Here is a 17,475-nt window from a genome sequence, read left to right as displayed (position 1 = left end):
ACAAATGAATGTGTCTTTAAATTATCATGTATGAATAAATGATAAAACAGTAAAAAGGGGTGAGTTAAGAGAAGTAGACTAATGAGCTGTAATTAATGTGCAGGCATAATGGTTCCAAATAAAGTATGTAGAGATCCAGCAACTGCCAAGAAGATGGAGCTCGTTGTAGACCCTCCATGATTGCACACTAGGCTTTGATTGCTAACTGGTGTCTGTAACATTGAACGTGGAGAATGGTGGGTGCAGCAAGCATGGTGACCTTGCAGAGGAAACAACCAGGCAAAACTCGCCTCAGCCAGGTCTTTAAGACTGTTGTCATGTATGAGAAGTCACACAGCAGCATGTTCCCTTGAGGTGATTTGAGGAAAATGGAGCTTCACTTCTGTCATCTTCCTCAAACCATAAGTCCACTCTGTGAAGCCAAATGCAACACATTGTACACAGTTCCCTACTCATACTCTTCAAAGCTTGTCATTGTCATCAAAAACAAGGGAAATCTGAAAAACTATCCTAATCCAGGGAAAGCTAGGAGGATGTGACAGCTCAGAGTAATGTGATCTCATGGATGGCTCCTTGGATCAGCAGAACACAATAGAGAAAAACCAGTGAAATCTGAATGAAGGATGGGTTTAGTTAACACCCATGTACCAATGTGGATTCTTTAATTATTTTTTTTGCTTAAATTAAAACCAATCTCATTTTACATACCAATCCGAGTTCCCTCTCCCTCTGTCCTCATACCCCCCCCCCCAGCATGTCCCCATCCACCCCTCAGAGAGGGTGAGGCCTCCTATGGGGGATCATCAATGTATGTCACATCATTTGGGGCAGGACCTAGGCCCTCCCCTATCTATCTAGGCTGAGAGAGTATCCCTCCATAGAGAATGGACTCCAAAAGCCCATCCCTGCACTACAGATAAAAAAATACTGGTTCCACTGCCAACATCCCCATAGACTGTCCAAGCCCCCCAACTGACACTCTTATTCAGGAACCTGTTTCAGTCTTATGCTGGTTACCCAGCTGTCAGTCTAGAGACTGTGAGCTCCTACTTGCTCAGCTCAGCCGTTTCTGTGGGTTTCTCCAGGATGGTTTTGACCCGTTTGCTCATCAGTCCTACCTCTCTACAACTGGATTCCAGAGTTCCACTCAGTGCTTAGCTGAGGATCTCTGGCTTATGCTTCCATCAGCTACTGGTTGAAGGCTCTATATTGGCATTTAAGGTAGTCATCAATCTCATTATAGGTGGAAGTTCATTTAACGTAGCCTCTCCACTGTTGTTTAGATTCTTAGTTGGGGTCATACTTGTGGATTCCTGGGAATTTCCCAAGTGCCAGATTTCTCATTAAGTCCATAATGGCTCCCTCTATCAAGGTTATCTCTTTCTTTGCTCTCCTTCTTTGTCCTTCCCCCAACTTGATCTTCCTGATCCCTCATGTCCTTCTCCCCTCCTCTTTCTCATACTCCCCCTTGCTCCCAATTTACTCAAGAGATTTTGTCCCTTTCTCCTTCTCCAGGGACCATGTATGTCTCTCTTAGGGTCCTTCTTGTTTCCTGGCTTCTCTGGGGTTGTGGATTATAGGCTGGTTATCCTTTTTTCTATGTCTAATATCCATATATGAGTGAGTACATACCATGTTTGTCTTTTTGTGACTGGGTTACCTCACTCAGGATAGTTTCTTCTAGTTCCAACCATTTGCCTGTGAATTTCAAGATGTCATTGTTTTTTGCTGCTGAGTTGTGTAAATGTACCACATTTTCTTAATCCATTCTTTGGTTGAGGGGCATCTAGGTTGCTTCCAGATTCTGGCTATTACAAATAATCCTGCTAGGAACATAGTTGAACAGATGTCTTTGTGGTATGAGTGTGCATCCTTCAGGTATATGCTTAAGAGTGGTATTGCAGGGTCTTGAGGTACATCGATTCCCATTTTCCTGAGAAACTTCCATACTGATTTACAAAGTTTCTGTACAAGTTTTGATTTTCACCAGCAGTGGAGGAGTCTCCCCCTTTCTCCACATCCTCTCCAGCATAAGCTGTCATTGGTGTTTTTGATTCTAGCTACTCTGACAGGTGTAAGATGGTATCTTAGAGTTGTTTTGATTTGTCAATGTGAATTTTTATTTGTTGCAAATGTACTGAATAAAGCTTGAACAAGAGAAGCTGATTGAAGGGTGTACAAGAATTCTCACTAATATTTTTGCAATATTTATATAATTTTGAATTTCTTGTAAAAAACTAAAGGCATATCTTGAGTTTTGGCAAAGCTGTTGTGTTGAGGCAGCTTGTCTGTGTCTGTTCTGCTCTGTCTTGTTTATCTTGGTGGCTTTGTACAAGGCCTTACTTTCTGAAATTGTTCCTTCATAGATGAGAGAGGAATGTGAACAGCTCCCTTCTCAAAGGTGACTTTGAGCAATCATTGACTTAGGAATAAGAAGTGCTTCATAGGGCTGGAGACATGGATCAGAGGTTAAGAGCATCTGCTGCTCTTCCAGATGTCCTAAGTTCAGTTTCCAGCAACCACATGGACGTTCACAACCACCTATAAAGAGATCTGGTGCCCTCTTCTGGCCCGCAGGGATACATGCAGTCATAGGACTGTATACATGACAAATAAATAAAAAAATATTAAAAAAACAAGTGCTTCTTAAATGGCTAGCACATAGTAAACACAGGGTTTATTTTTTGCATTGCATCATTTTCATGTCAAGTACTTTCATTCAGTGGGATTTTTATATTAGTCAGTAGTCATAAATATATTATTTAAAGCCCAGAGTAATATCTAGATAAATTAAAAGTTTTATTTAAAGGATTTAAACTAAACACATTGTGATGGCTCACATTCCCATATTTCTCCTTATTTACAAAACTCCCCTGTGGAACAAACCACTGAGGTGGATTTGGGTGTAAACCATGTCACAAGATGTGCTGACTATCATTCATTCTAGAGATGCAAGCTCTCCTCTTCTGTAGAAGAATGGCAAGAGGATGCTGCACATATATTGAGACTCTGTCACCACTGTGTTTCCCTCAATGTCAGCTAAGAAAACGATGAGAAAAGAGCATGGACCCTAGAGAACTGTAGCACAAGTGATTCCTTCATGCAGTGTCCCCTATGGCATAGCTGCTGTGTGATGACAGATGGAGCATAGGAAAGTCTCTGGCAGAGGCTGTCTACAGAGTTGTAGTGTTGAATTTTCTCTTTCTCCTAGAGGTTATCTTTATCGGTTTCTTTCAGTTTTATTAGACATTATGTCTACAATGCTGAAATGAACACTCATGAATTATTATGGTGGAAAATTCCCTATAATGTTCAAAAGCATAGTAGTTGAGATGTTACCTTGCAGGCCTCCATGCTACTACTCACACAAAAATCACATTTAGTGTTTTGATGCATCCATGTTATTGAATTTTTATATGTACTTTAAAATTTTTTATATTTTTTATTTAAATTAGAAACAAGCTTGTGTTACATGTCAATCCCAGTTCCCTCTCCCTCCACTGCCCCCCACTACTCCCCTATCCCATCCCCTTTCTGCTCCCCAGAGAGGGTGAGGCCTTCTGAGGGAGATTTTCAAAGTCTGTCATATCATTTTGAGCAGGGCCTAGGCCCTCTCCCATGTGTGTAGGCTGAGAGAGTATCCCTCAATTTAAAATTTTAATCGTGTTTTGTCTACCATTTTGTAGTTCCCATTTTCATTTCATTATATGTAACAAACACTTTTCCTTGGAGAAAGTTTTGAAACATACCATCATTTTTAATGACAGAATGTTTCACTGTATGGATGAGATATTATTTACATATCTGACCCATTATTTTTAAAAAGCTACTAGAAGCCACATTGTATTCCTACTAAGACTAATTATTAGAATTGGAAAGCATCCTTAATATAATAAAGTCAATTTTCATAAATTTGTTGACTATTCTATATATCCATTGCTTCATCTACACACACAAAGCTCCTAATCCCCTTTTACTCAATAAAATATAAAATTTTCTTCTATTTTTTATTTAAATTAGAAACAAGCTTGTTTTGTCAATCCCAGTTCCCTCCCCCTCCCCGCCCCCCACTAGCTCCCTATCCCAATAAAATCTCTTACGTTTTTCATTGAACCGGACAGGGGTCTGTAGATTATTTGAGAAACAAATAATACAATATTGAGCTAATTCTATTAAGAATAAATTATTCATATATGAATGAGTCACAATATGTGAATAATTGGTTTTGTTTTGTTTAATTTACTTAATTTTTTAGGCTAATTTTATGTGTAACAATGTTCTGCTTCCTGATGCCCACAGAGGTCAGAAGAGAGTGTTGGGTTCCTTGGAACTGGAATTCTGGACAGTTGTAAACTGCTCTGCAGTTGCTGGGAAACAAACCCAAATCCTCTAAAAGAGCACCATATTTTAATCACCATCTCTCCAGCCCAGCAAGTTTAGTTGTTGTTACTACTTTGGCTTTCCTGCAATCTAGCATAGCCTCCTACTGTTTATGTAGATGAGGGTGACCTTGACCGTCTCATCTTCCTGCCCCATCTCTCAAGTGATACATGTGGACCATCAGGGCTAGTTTTACATAGCACTGGGGTTAAATCTAGGATTTTGTGTGTTAGACAATTGCTCTACCAACTGAGTAATGCATTCAGCTTCACACATGTTATCCTTACAAACATATTTTTCTTTCCTTTTGTCTATAATCTTCATTTTCTTGGAATTGTTTTACACAGTTTATCCACAAAAATTCTTTTTTCTTTTTTTTCCGTTTGTCTGTTGGTAAATATGATGTGTGTAAGCATGTTCACATGTGTGAGGGTGCCTGCGTGTGCATGCTTATGCACGGATGGGAGTGTGGAGGGCCAGATTTGACATTGGAATCCTTCTGTATTTCTCTTCTATCTCATTCTTTTGAGGCACGTTGCCTTAATCAAACCCAGACTCACCAGTAAGGCTAGTCTTGCTGGACAACTTGTTCTGGGGATGCCCTGACTCCATTTGCTGAGACTGGAGGTATAAGAATTCCAGTGAGTCTGCCTGGCCTTTAGGTAGTTTCTGGGGATCGAAACCTCAGTAGTTTGTGTAGCAACTGTTTTAATGGCTGAGTTTTTTCTTCATTAACCTTTCTACATATTTTATAACTGTATAAACCATTGAAATAAATTATTTTAAATATGTATAGTTTATATATTATCTATATCATGCTAAATCATGTCTAAATATTTAGCCTTCAGATTTGTTTTATTTCCAAGTATAGTCATTATATCACTCAGTTACATTCTGAGACAAATTTCTCACATTTCCATTTGGCTTTTAATATAGAATCTTATCAAACAATAATTATATAACCTTACCAAATCTTTAATTAGTTTTATGCTAAAAATACTTTCTTACATTTGCAATAAGAAAATCAGGCGGATAACCTTAACCTCAGCACTTGAGAGGCAGAAACAGAAGGATCTGGATTCCAAGGTCAGTCTTTTGCAATACAGTGAACTCAAGGCCAGTAAGCTATCTGGGACCCTATCTTAAAAACCAACAAATAAACAAATAAATGAGAAACATAGACAGGATTAGTTTCTTCTTATATATTATTTCAGGGTGAGTTTTAAAAATCTCAGTAGTAATATAAATGATTTATATGTTATAGCAATAGAACTTGGAAAATGAGTTTCACAACAGCAAATTCTTTCTGGAAATGTTTGTAATGCAAATAATTTATATCAGGGAGCATTTGTTGGATCTCTTCCTATATGGATATTTAGCTCCTATTTCTTAATTTTATGGCAATGTTTTTCTAATTTTATGGGTATACAGAGACCTTTGAGCCCTGGCTAGGCTTTTAATAAGCCGGGGAAATACATCATTGCAAATTTCCCATGGGATTATTGATGTACCAAGTCATGATAGGCTCTTTTAGAGAACAGAGATCTGTGAATGTAGATAACCATTGTGAGTGCTAGCAATAAGTGCTTTGTTTCCCACAGATACTTGATGTACATAATGCTCTTTCAGATAAACTGTCCTTTGATCATTTGGAGCTGAAGACCATCTTCTGTGGAAGATGGCTGCTTTAGAATTAAATGACCATACATTTTGCCCTGAAGATTAGACAAAATCAAGCTAAGAAGTCTAGGAACTTCGGATATAAAATGTTACAATCATAAATATCTTACAGTATCCTCTGGATTGCTGATATTTGCCAATGGGTCTGTATAAAATGCTAAGAAGCCACTCTCAGGACTTTGTGATCACTGGATAATGACACTGGACAAATGCAATATGGTTGAATCAATGGGAGAAAATGCTTTTCCTCAGTGACCTTTTGTATCTGGCCTAAATAGGAGGGCTATTAAATAGGGATTAAATCCTCTATAACAGGCATCTACTAGAAACTGCCAAACCTCTTTTCTAAAGTTGCAGTTGAATATCTAGGCTCTGGTAAAGCATTGCCAAGGAGACAATCAACTTTGAAAGTCATGAAATAAGGTATTATTTGGTTTGTTTGCTCTCTTAATTTTGAGATTAAGTCCATTCTTTTTCCTGTAAACTGTATAAACAAAGTTGCCTACTAACCTTGATGCACAAAATTAATAGCTTGTAACCTAATATAGCCAACATAATTAGTTCAAGCATACTGAGACTTTATTAAAAATGTGTAAGGCAGCAACGATCAGCCAGTGAAAGCCTTTCTATTTTTTTCTTCCTTTGTATTTCCCCTTTTTGGTAGGAGAAAGCCAGTTATATTTTCAACAAATCCATTAATTCATTCTCAGAGCAACATAGCCATGTCAGTATACAAAGTTAGCTGTCGATGCTGCAGTCTGCAGTCTCATATCAATCCATTGTCCTTGGGTTCATGATGTCCATATGCAAGACACAAAGGTGGAGGAATGCCTACAAAACCTCCTCAAGCCACACGAGGTTGCATGTGAATAGGAAGCAAGTTCTCTAATGAGCAGCTGTCTCGGCTGATGCACTGGAAAAGAGATTTGTTTTCATTTCCTAGCATTGCCTATTTTAAAATATAACGTGGTGTATTCTGTTCACCTCTGTTAGCTGCAAAACATAAGCAGCAGATATGTTCATTTAGGTGGGTGAGAAAAATCCGAACTAATAAAAAAGAATTTGTATTCTGAACACACAGTTCTGGCTTGAGAAAAGAACCCTGGGAGTATGTGTCTCTCACTTCCGAGCAGCTGAGCAAATGGCAGAGGGTGCATGCACAGCTGTCAGAAACTTCCACAGCTGCTCCTGGGCTTATGTGGCTCATGGCCCAATGTACAGCGATGGTGACAGAGGGGCATGTGGTTATGTTTTACAGGCCTGTCCTTTTTCTTCTGTCTCTGAATGTTGGTGACCCTGACAGGCTCACTCATCTCAGCTTGCTAGCTCTCCTAGCCTGTAGTGGAATTTCATCTGCTACTTGGTAACCTACTTTACACTATTTGATTGTGGTTAAAACATTCCCCTTCATCAGTTTTTGTATCATTCAGTATTCTAAGTGTGTGTGTGTGTGTGTGTGAGAGAGAGAGAGAGAGAGAGAGAGAGAGAGAGAGAGAGAGAGAGAGAGAGAGAGAGAGAGAGAGAGAGAGAGAGAGACAGAGAGAGAGAGAGAGAGAGAGAGAGAGAGAGAGAGAGAGAGAGAGAGAGAGAGAGAGAGAGAGAGAGAGAGAGAGAGAGAGAATGAGATACTGCAATGTAGAGGTCAGAGGACAACTTTATGGAGTCAGGTCTTTCTGATGTGAATGGTTGTCAGGCTTGGTATTAAGTGCTTTTACCTCTTGTTGACAGAAATTTTTTATTTTGTGGAGAGAGAGGAGGGATGAGCAAAGGAGCCAAGACGGGGCTGGAAAAACCCGTAGAAACAGAGGACCTGACCTAGTGAGAGCATGGATACCCTAGCCATAAAGCTGGGGAACGAGTATTGGACCAAACTAAGCCCTCTGAATGTGGGTGTCAGCTAGGAGGCCAAGGCAGTCTATAGTACTTCTAACAGTGGAGCCAGTCTTTATCCCTAGAGCACAAATGGACTTTGGGAGCCCATTCCCTATAGAGGGATACTATTGCTGCTCAGATACAGCAAGGAGGGCCTAGGCCCTCCCCAAAACAATATGACAGACTTTGATGGTCCCCCCTGAGGGCCTCACTGTCCCTGGGGAGGAGTTGGGGGGTGGTTTGAGGGGGTTGGTCGGGAACATGGGAGGATGGGAGAGCAAGGGAATGAGGGGGATGGATTATATGTAAATATGAGTAGTAACTAAAGAATAAAAAAGTGTATGGTATTGCAAGATTAGGTCTCAGACTTATAGATGTTTAAAGAAGACATTTCTAGGAAAGGTTTTATTGATCATTGAAGGAAGAAGAGGGGCTAAAGATAGTTGTGGAAAAAAGGGGGGATGTAAAGAAACACATGAGATGATGGCTTAGCTTTGGAGTAGGGACAGTAGGAGTGGACCTTGTGCATATGCACAATGGGCTGTTCATGCTCAGGACTGGTGGTGGGAGAAATTTCATTCCCACAAAGAAGACAATCAATATGCAAATAAGCAAATACTGTATTTCATTTGCTGGTACTTGTTGATTGATGGTGGTAGGCAGAAAGCATAAATATACTCGGGATATGAGTATTTCAGGCCAGCGGAATAGTTCAGGACCACAGTATTAAAATGAAAGTTCTCAAGAACAAGTCTGTTAAATGAAAGCCTTTCTTCCTCATAATCCAAGCCAGTCCAGACACTTTTACTACTATGGCCTCCTTTACAAAAGCGTTTTCCCCCACAAGATGTTTGCTGTGTATGAATCATGTATAGCTTACTAGCAAATATGAAACTGAATGAACAGGGACTCTTGCAAAGCTGCAATTATGGGAAGGTTGTCCATAAGGATTTCTGAGTTAGTTCACCATGAGATTTGGCATGGAGAGAAGGAAGTGAGAAATGTTTCTGTTTGGAAGAACAGATGACAGCTCAGAGAAGAGAGAAGATGCCCAGAGGACAGAAAGCCTGAGCTCACAGAACAATGAAAAATTCAGAAGTACAATCTCGGCTTCCTATAAATGAAAGGGAGGGCTGGGACCAGCATTGCCATGTGAATGGGGGAGACACTGACAGGGTGTCTAATACTGTCTCACTGTAGGGACAGTGCCAGGTGATAATTTGTGACAATGATATGACCAGGAGAGAAGACAGTTGCTGACCACTATTTTAGGTCTTTTCTTGATTTGAGTCATTGGTTTTATTTACAATTTCTAAATTAATAGTTTGTTTACTCTCTTATTAATATGGTCATTTTTATCATTGTTATGGTCCCTTTGCTTGTAGATAGTTCCTGGTTGTAGTTAATAGTATTTACCAATGATTTTTTAGTTTAAGCTAATATATTTCCGTTTCATATTGAATGTGAATATATAGTAAACATATTAACATAAAATAATAAATATGTTACCATTTGTCAATACAAGGAAGTATTGTTGACATAAAGCTACCTCATATTCCAATTGTGTCTCATCACTTAACCAACCCCAAACTATGTGGTTTTAATCAATACTAATAATTTCATAGGTGCATCTTTCCTATTTCAGGGTAAGTAACTTTGTAAGGGCTTGCCTCGAAAGTTCTGGGATTTGATTAGAAGTCATGACTAATGCTGGACTGAGCAGAGGTTGGAGCAGGTAGATCGGCCAAACACTTCTGTTTCTCTTTGTAGAGTCTTGGTTATCTCCAGGATTCTTTACCTCTGGACTAGCTTAGGCTTCCTCCCACACAGTAGTTGAGCCCTGAGAGCAGGTATCCCAAGGTAAGCAAGTGAAGCTCCTGGGTCTCTCTTAACTCAGCCTCAGAAGTTGCAGAGTATATCTCTATGGGGCAAAGCAGTCATATATCCTTCCCAGAGACCAGAGAGATATAGACTAATTTTCAGAGGTAGGGGTATCAAAAATAACCAGACTACTTTTTAGAATCTACTCTGGCTGTCTGTCTGTCTTAAATTTCCTTCATTTTTTCATTTTTTAATTTAAATTAGAAACAAGATTGGTTTACATTTCAATCCCAGTTCCCTCTCCCCCCGCAACTAACACCCTACCTATCCCATATCATTTATGCTTCCCAAGGAGGATGAGGCCTTCCATGGGGGGGTCTTCAGAGTCTGTCATACCCTTTGGGATAGGGCCTAGGCCTACTCCCATGTGTCTAGGCTCAGGGAGCATCCTTCCATGTGGAATGGGCTCCCAAAATCCATTCCTATGCTAGGGATAAGTACTGATCTACTACAAGAGGCCCCATAGATTTCTGAAGCCTCCTCACTGACACCCATGTTCATGGGGTCTGAATCAGTCTCATGCTGGTTTCCCCACTATCAGTCTGGAGACCTAGGGCTCCACCTTGTTCAGGTCAGCTGTTTCTGTGGGCTTCCCCAGTCTGGTGTTGACCCCTTTGCTCATCACTCTTCCTTCTCTGTAACTGGATTCCTATGTGAGGCTGGTAAACAACTTTGTCAGGAGACATTTTGCCAGCAGTCTACTCAGGCTCCTATTTTTATTTCCATTTTTTCAAGACTCCTTGTAGCCTTCACAATGCTGTTTCCCCAAAATAAATGTGAAAGTGTGAATTGTCACCTTATTTCTTTCAGGCCACTGGGTACTTCCTTTGCTCACCCTCCTTTCTTCCCCTTTGCACTAGCAAGTTCACGGATGTGTCAGACTGGAAAACCGGTAAATACTGCTGTCGTGTGACAGATCTGAGGCAAGTGAATGGGTGATGGCACTTTGTCAATTCTCAGGATGATTATGGATTGCCATATAACTCAAATTCTGCCTTTTTGAAGGCTTTCTTTCCTTCGTAAATATATGTCCACAGATAAGAAAAGGAGTTTTTATTCCTAAGAACAAAACTTCTTTCATTGTGTAGGCAACATCTGAGATGGTTCCCCTTGCTGGGGAACGGGATTGGATGCAGTGAGTTGCTTCTAGTGCAGCCCTTCTCAGACATAAAGATTGTTACTTCTCAGGCTGGAGAAATGGCTCCGCAGTTTGGAGCACTTGTTCTTGCAGATGACCAGGGTTCTGCTCTCAGCATCCACATGATGGCTCACAGCCATCCTAACTCCAGTTCCAGGGGATCCCTCTTCTTATTCTACCTACACCCAGCATGCATGTGGGGCATATACATTGTTAGAATAAAGCTTGAGGGGGGTCCTTGCATGGGGGCCCTTGGATTCTATGGCAGGCGAGGGTGACCTGGGCAGAGGGACCAACACCCCAGGCAGACAGACTTAAGTGAGAAGTTTTATTAGAAAGGGAAGGGAGGGGGAGGGAAAGAGAAAAGAGGTAAAGAGACAGAGAAAGGACAGAAGAGAAAAGTGAGATAGGAAAAGTCCTGTGTACCCCTGAGAACCTCGGGGAAGAGAGCGGGAAAGAGACCTGGGGGAGAGAGCATAAGTGAGTGGGGGTCTTTCTTTTAAAGGGGTCCTTTACACCTGCATGCAGACTACACAATCATGGGTTGACCAGGGTACTGCATGAGTGCATTCTGCCAGGCGACAGGGGCAGGCCAGCATAATGCCTGAATCCTTACATACATGTTGGTAAAATATTCAAACACATAAAATCAAACCAATTTTAAAGGTTAATCTTTTTTAAAGAACAGTTGTCACTTTTCCTTTAATGCTATTCTGTAGCCAGTATCATGCACAGGAGGAAATGAAGATCTGTAATCAGCCTGTCCCAGCACTGCAATTTCTGATCTCTGGCCTTACTTGATTAATAATGTGTTTCCCACACTGATTTTGTAACTCTCCTTCTCTTATTCTCCAGAAGGGTTAACCCGTCAGAGAGAGTCTGTCTTGGCCATTAATCTGTGAAGAACAGTTTCACTTAACAGTTTCACCTGCCCAAACCCCTGCAAGGATACAAATCTTCCTCAAAATATTTTCTCCTCGCTTCATCTCTCAGGTCTCATTATTACATATCTTGATAAAAGTCTGTAGCTGTTTGATTAAAATTCGTCTTATAAAATAATCTACCCAAGTCATCGGAGCATGTCCCTTAGAGAACAATTTCTATCTAAGTCAAGCTAACAGTTATATGACCTTGGAAGTGATTCATCCTCTGTCTCTCTTGTCTTCAGACAGTGATAGGCTTACATTCTCCAGGCTGTGTGGATGCCATAGCAATTTGTATTCTCTCCAAACTCTCTGTGTTTGTAAGTTTACTTGCACTGGAAAAGAGTTAAGAAATGTATAGCATAAATGTGCCATTCAATATTTTCCTCTTAGCATAGTAAGTGACCTAAACAAAGGTTTCTGTGGAATTTTTAATAACTGTATGCATAAGATGTGTCCCTTGGTTGTCAGTCTCTGCTTGGGAATTCATCATCCCCATGATGGGAGCAAATCTCAGGATTACACTTTAGCAGTCATGCTTTCCAATGCCTGGTAACCATGCAAGAACTGGTTGAGGGACTGTGTTAGTTGCTGTTCTGCTGCTGTAATAAAATGGGATGACCAAAAGCAATTTATACAAAAGAGATTCTTTTGTTTTCAACTTTTTTATTTGAATTAGAAACAGGATTGTTTTACATGATAATCCCAGTTCCCTTCTCCCACCCCTCCTCCCCTACTGCACCCCCCAACTAAAACCCTACCTATCACATATCTTTTCTGCTCCCCCTGGAGTGTGAGGCCTTCCATAGGGTGTCATCAGTGTCTATTGTATCCTTTGGGATAGGGCCTAGGCCCACCCCAGTGTGTCTTGGCTCAGGGAGTATTCCTCTATATGGAATGAGCTCCCAAAGTCCACACCTATGCTAGGGATAAGTACTGAACTTCTACAGGAGGTCCTGTAGATTTCTGAGGTTTCCTCACAGAAACCCATGTTCCTGGAGTCTGGATCAGTCCCATGCTGGTATTCCAGCTATCAGTCTGGGGAGCTGCCCCGGCCCGTGGGGCTCCAGTAATTCGTGGGTCCGAGGTAGACTAAGCCTGAAAATAAATGGGCGACAAAGAGAAGTCAGACCAAGCAGTGTCCTTGTCAAGGTTTAATTTATTGATTATAAACAAGGGGTTTTTAAAGAGAAAGGAGGGAGTAATGAAAGAGGAAGTGGGGGAGGAATGGGTGTTAATTGCTCTCAGGCCTGGGCAGGTGTCTAACCTAAGGGGTGGGGTGCTTGACTAATTGGCGGTTAGCTGAGCATGGGGGTCGCCAAGCCTCTTGTAAAGAGGACTTTTATATCTAACCAGGGCTGGCTCCTGACTGGGAGCAAGAGTTCCAGGATGTTCAGGTCAGCTGTTTCTGTGGGTTTCACCAGCCTGGTCTGGACCTCTGTGCTCTTCACTCGTCCTTCTCTGCATCTGGATTCCAGTTCAGTTCGGTGATTAGTTGTTGCTGTCTGCTTCTACTTCCACCAGCTGCTGGATGAAGGCTATAAGATGGCATATAAGACATTCATCAATCTCATTATCGGGGAGGGCATTTAAGGTAGCCTCTCCTCTGTTGCTCAGATTGTTAACTGGTGTCATCTTTGTAGATCTCCAGACATTTCCCTAGTGCCTGATTTCTCTGTAAACCTAAAATGTCTCCCTCTATTATGATATCTCCATTCTTGTTATCATCTATTCTTCCCCTGACTCAGACTTTGGCTTGTGGTTCCAAAGGGACTGTCCAAAATAGCAAGAAGGAGCAGATAACTGGCTGGCTGATTCTGTTTCATCCATACAGATGGAGCAGAGCAAATGGGGATGAGGAGATGGAGAGGGTGTGGTGTGATTGTGGGGCAATAAGTCCCCCAAAGCCCACCCCAGAAATATGCTTCTTCTAGCATGGCTCCACCTCCTAAAAGTTCCATAATCTCCCCAAACAGTGACACCAACTGGGACCAAGTGTTCAGACATAGGAGCCCACTGGGAGGGGCATTCCTCATACACACCATCACAGGGACACATCCTGTGTTATCCAGCTTCTGTGTTTGACATTTACATATTTGTGGAAACATAATTCATTATTGTGAGTACTAGCAGTGGCCCCTGACTCATGGTGGAGTTCTCGGAATCCCCAGCTAAAAGTCCCTTCTCCTTTTCACCTCTGGTTCCTGCATGTCTGCCACCTCCCTCCCTCCCTTCCATTTCAACTCTGTACTGCAGTAATTACTACTGATTTTATTCACCCCTTAGGGTGAATAAAAATAGTTGGTTTTATGCCCAACTCAGTAGTTGGGCATAAAACGGACAGGGGTACTTTGTGTGCTGTAAGCACTGGTGTGCACCCTAACACTGCATCCATAGCAACTCATAGTGATGAGATGCATGTAGTGGCCATTGGAATCTCTTAAGCTTATTTTTCAGTCTTTTGACTTTTGTGGGACACTCCATGGCCTTACTATATAATATTTAACTGTCTAGTCATCGTTGTCTCAGACTCATGGTGACCTGCCTATAGGTTTACACTACTGTGAAAATATATAGGGTTATGCTACTGTGTCCAGCTTTCTTCGCTCTTCTTGAAATACCTACTTTGGAGAATTATGTGGGAATGACTTTAAGAAGCACATAAAAATTTAAAGATATTTTCTTCCTTTCTACTTTTAAAAATAGATGTATTTTTGTTTTCCTCAGTTTTTTTTTTTAATTTGGCTCTCTTGGTTCTAATAACATCTAATCACAAGTTGATAACGTTTATCATCCAGATGCAGAGTTCATTTCACTGACGTTCAGGGAAATGAATTACTATCAATTTAAGCAAAATTCAGTAACAAAAATGTTTTGTGTTTGCCATGTGGAGAGTAAACAGCCTGAAAGGTGTTGATGAACCCTTTTTGAAGAGGAATATTAGACTCGTTTCTTGGATTCCCTCACACTTATGACAAAATGAGCCGAGTGCTCACATCTAATACAGAATATCGATGCATACACCTCTGGCGTTAGAGTCAATTAGTTTATCACTGGGTCTGTGACATGCTCAGAAGTAACAATTTGTATATTCTTAAGAACTCTTACAAAGTTTCCATTAAATTTTCTTTTGGTGAGGGTGTTAACTATGAGGTAATGAAGAAATTACAAATACGGGGACACTAAACATGACTATATATTGTTTACAAATTTTCTTTATAGGAAAACTTCATTCTACAGGAAAATAATCAGGAAGTGCACAGAATGGCCCACCTAATAATTCTGATCTCCCTGATATACCACAGTGCTGAACTGATGCAAAATGTTAAGAGTAGTAAATTCAGGGAAATGACAGCCACCTTTCCTAGCATATCTAAGCAAATGTAAAAACAATATGTGTTCTTTCCAAATGCTAAGTTCAGTTTTTGCAATATATTTAAAAATAATATTTATGGAGACTCTGTATACCTTCCACTCAGTTTTCCTGTGGCCTTAAAACTGTACTCAAAGGGAAAGGGGTATTCTCCACAATAAATTGCAGAAAAATACAGTTGACAGAATTCGTTATCTTCTGCGCTGATGGTGTCTGCTTTCAGTAAGTGAGGCATGGAATGGAAGGGAGTAGACTCTTTGGCTGTAGAATTATTTTTTCTTGCTAATAACAGCTATGGTAAGGGGTGGGGAGGAAAGGATCGTAAGCACCAAGCTCTGAAGTGGAGGGACCAAGAATATACCTGTGAGTGCAAATCAAGGTGTTCAGAACCTGTGTTCAGGGTCGGTGATATGGCTCTGACTCCAAGGTCAGTGACCTAAATCAGCCTAGACTGACACAGTGGAAGGAAAAATGTGCTCTCACCACACACATCTTGGCATGTTCATGCCCTCTCTTTTTGGTACACACTAAAAAAATAATCACCATCACCACCACCACCATCAACACCACCACCACCACCACCACCACCACCACCCCACCACCACCACCACCTTTATTCTCTGTGCCCTGGGGCATTCTTGGTATGGGAGGATATTGCTGATGATAATTCTTCAGTAGTTACGTTGGTATGAATTGGTTGAAATGGGAACATTCATTTATTTACACAGACCTGTGTCATCCTTACTTCCAAAAGAGGAAAAGATGCCCAACCACATTGTCCTTCACACAAAACTCGGTGACATTAATAGAAAATAGTTCTTGCCTTTGAGTTTTAAAATCAGAATGATCTATTTTTGTGAACATTAGAAGTATGTAACCCTTACTGAGTTATCATCGTCACTAGGAAAATATTGTGTCTTGGCCATTGCTTTAACATTTATTTGTTGTTTTGTTTTGAGACAGGATCTCAAGTATAGCAGGCTGGCCTCAAACTGAACTCCTAATCATCCTGCCCCCATATTCCAAATACTCAGACTACAGTTCTGTACAACAAATTACTCGTTTAGCATTGAAAAATTAATGAGTGAGCCCCATCATTCAAATCGCTTTGATTTCCCTACAGTGTATTTCTTTGATTTCTGGTTTCCAAAGTAGTCATTTTGTTCATGAAAATGCTATTAAAAAAGAACTGGAGGGCTGATTTGGGGCAGGGGGTGTTTCAATAAGCCAACTGATGACTGTCAATTTGTTCAACAAATTAGCAAGCTGAATAAAGTTTGAGAACTGCTTTTGACTCACTTGTTAGGCCCACAGCTCAAGAACTGAGTTTGACAAATACAGCCAATTAAGGATTTGTGTCTCGTGTTCAGGGACTTGCATCCAAATCAAAGGGATGTCTTCTGTAGATTACCTCTGCCTCCATGTCAGTGTCTTCCCGTCTTTTCTCGTGTGATCCTCTCAAGAAGCAGCTACTTTGTGCTTCCGCTCACTTATCCTATGTTATTGCCACTGTTATCATCTGGGCTGATGTGCCAGGCTGTGTGCTTATAGCACCGAGATGACATCTGGGAAAACATTAGAAAGTTGACAAAATTGAAATTCCTGTCAGTTGTCCTTTAAGATGTCACTGTCATGACACAATTATTTATTCCTTCCACATGGCCTGAGTGGTACATTGGTCATGTTCCTGAGCTTCAAGACAGCCTTTGACCACACTTAGGACAACTTTCAGAAAGAAAAACAAAGATAAAAATTTGTCCTAAGAAGGCCTTTCTCCAACAACTACTGGCATTTTTCTGTTGAAGGCACCAGCTCTGCAGGCTCAACAAGCCCATCCAGGCTTCTTCTGCACCAGGCTTAATAAGGAACCAGTAATTATGGGAAGCAGAGAGAGGAGAAGTAGCTGATGTGGTCACTCAGGAAGAGGGACAGATGAAGTCCATCAGCCACGAGTCACTTTTGATGTGAGCTTGAGTTGAAGAGGAAAGAGAATTGGGGCAAAGCAGAGATGAATGCTTAGCTTAGCAGTCCTGATCATGGTGTGGTCTAATTGATGATGCCTCTGTTGTCAGTCTCTGCAAAGTGCTCCCCAGAAGTCAGCCCTGGAATCTAGTGTTGTTTCTTCTGACATGATTACTTCTACTCTACAGTGCAGCCTTATGGTGATGAATAATTGCCTGCAGGCTCCTGTTGCATGGGGGAGAGTTTGAGTCTCAAATTATAAACAT

The 17,475-nt window shown here is 40.9% G+C and overlaps 1 protein-coding gene across 7 annotated transcripts in view; it reads left to right on the top strand.

The window, feature by feature from the left end:
• The window catches only part of Cdk14 (cyclin dependent kinase 14), a 554,492-nt gene that overhangs the window by 335,385 nt on the left and 201,632 nt on the right, over positions 1 to 17,475 (top strand). The window lies entirely within an intron of this gene.

This window comes from Cricetulus griseus, assembly GCF_003668045.3.
Source record: "Cricetulus griseus strain 17A/GY chromosome 1 unlocalized genomic scaffold, alternate assembly CriGri-PICRH-1.0 chr1_0, whole genome shotgun sequence".
NCBI lineage: Eukaryota > Metazoa > Chordata > Mammalia > Rodentia > Cricetidae > Cricetulus > Cricetulus griseus.
The sequence above is the reverse complement of the archived record's forward strand: the minus strand, read 5'-3'. Positions and strand labels throughout refer to the sequence as shown.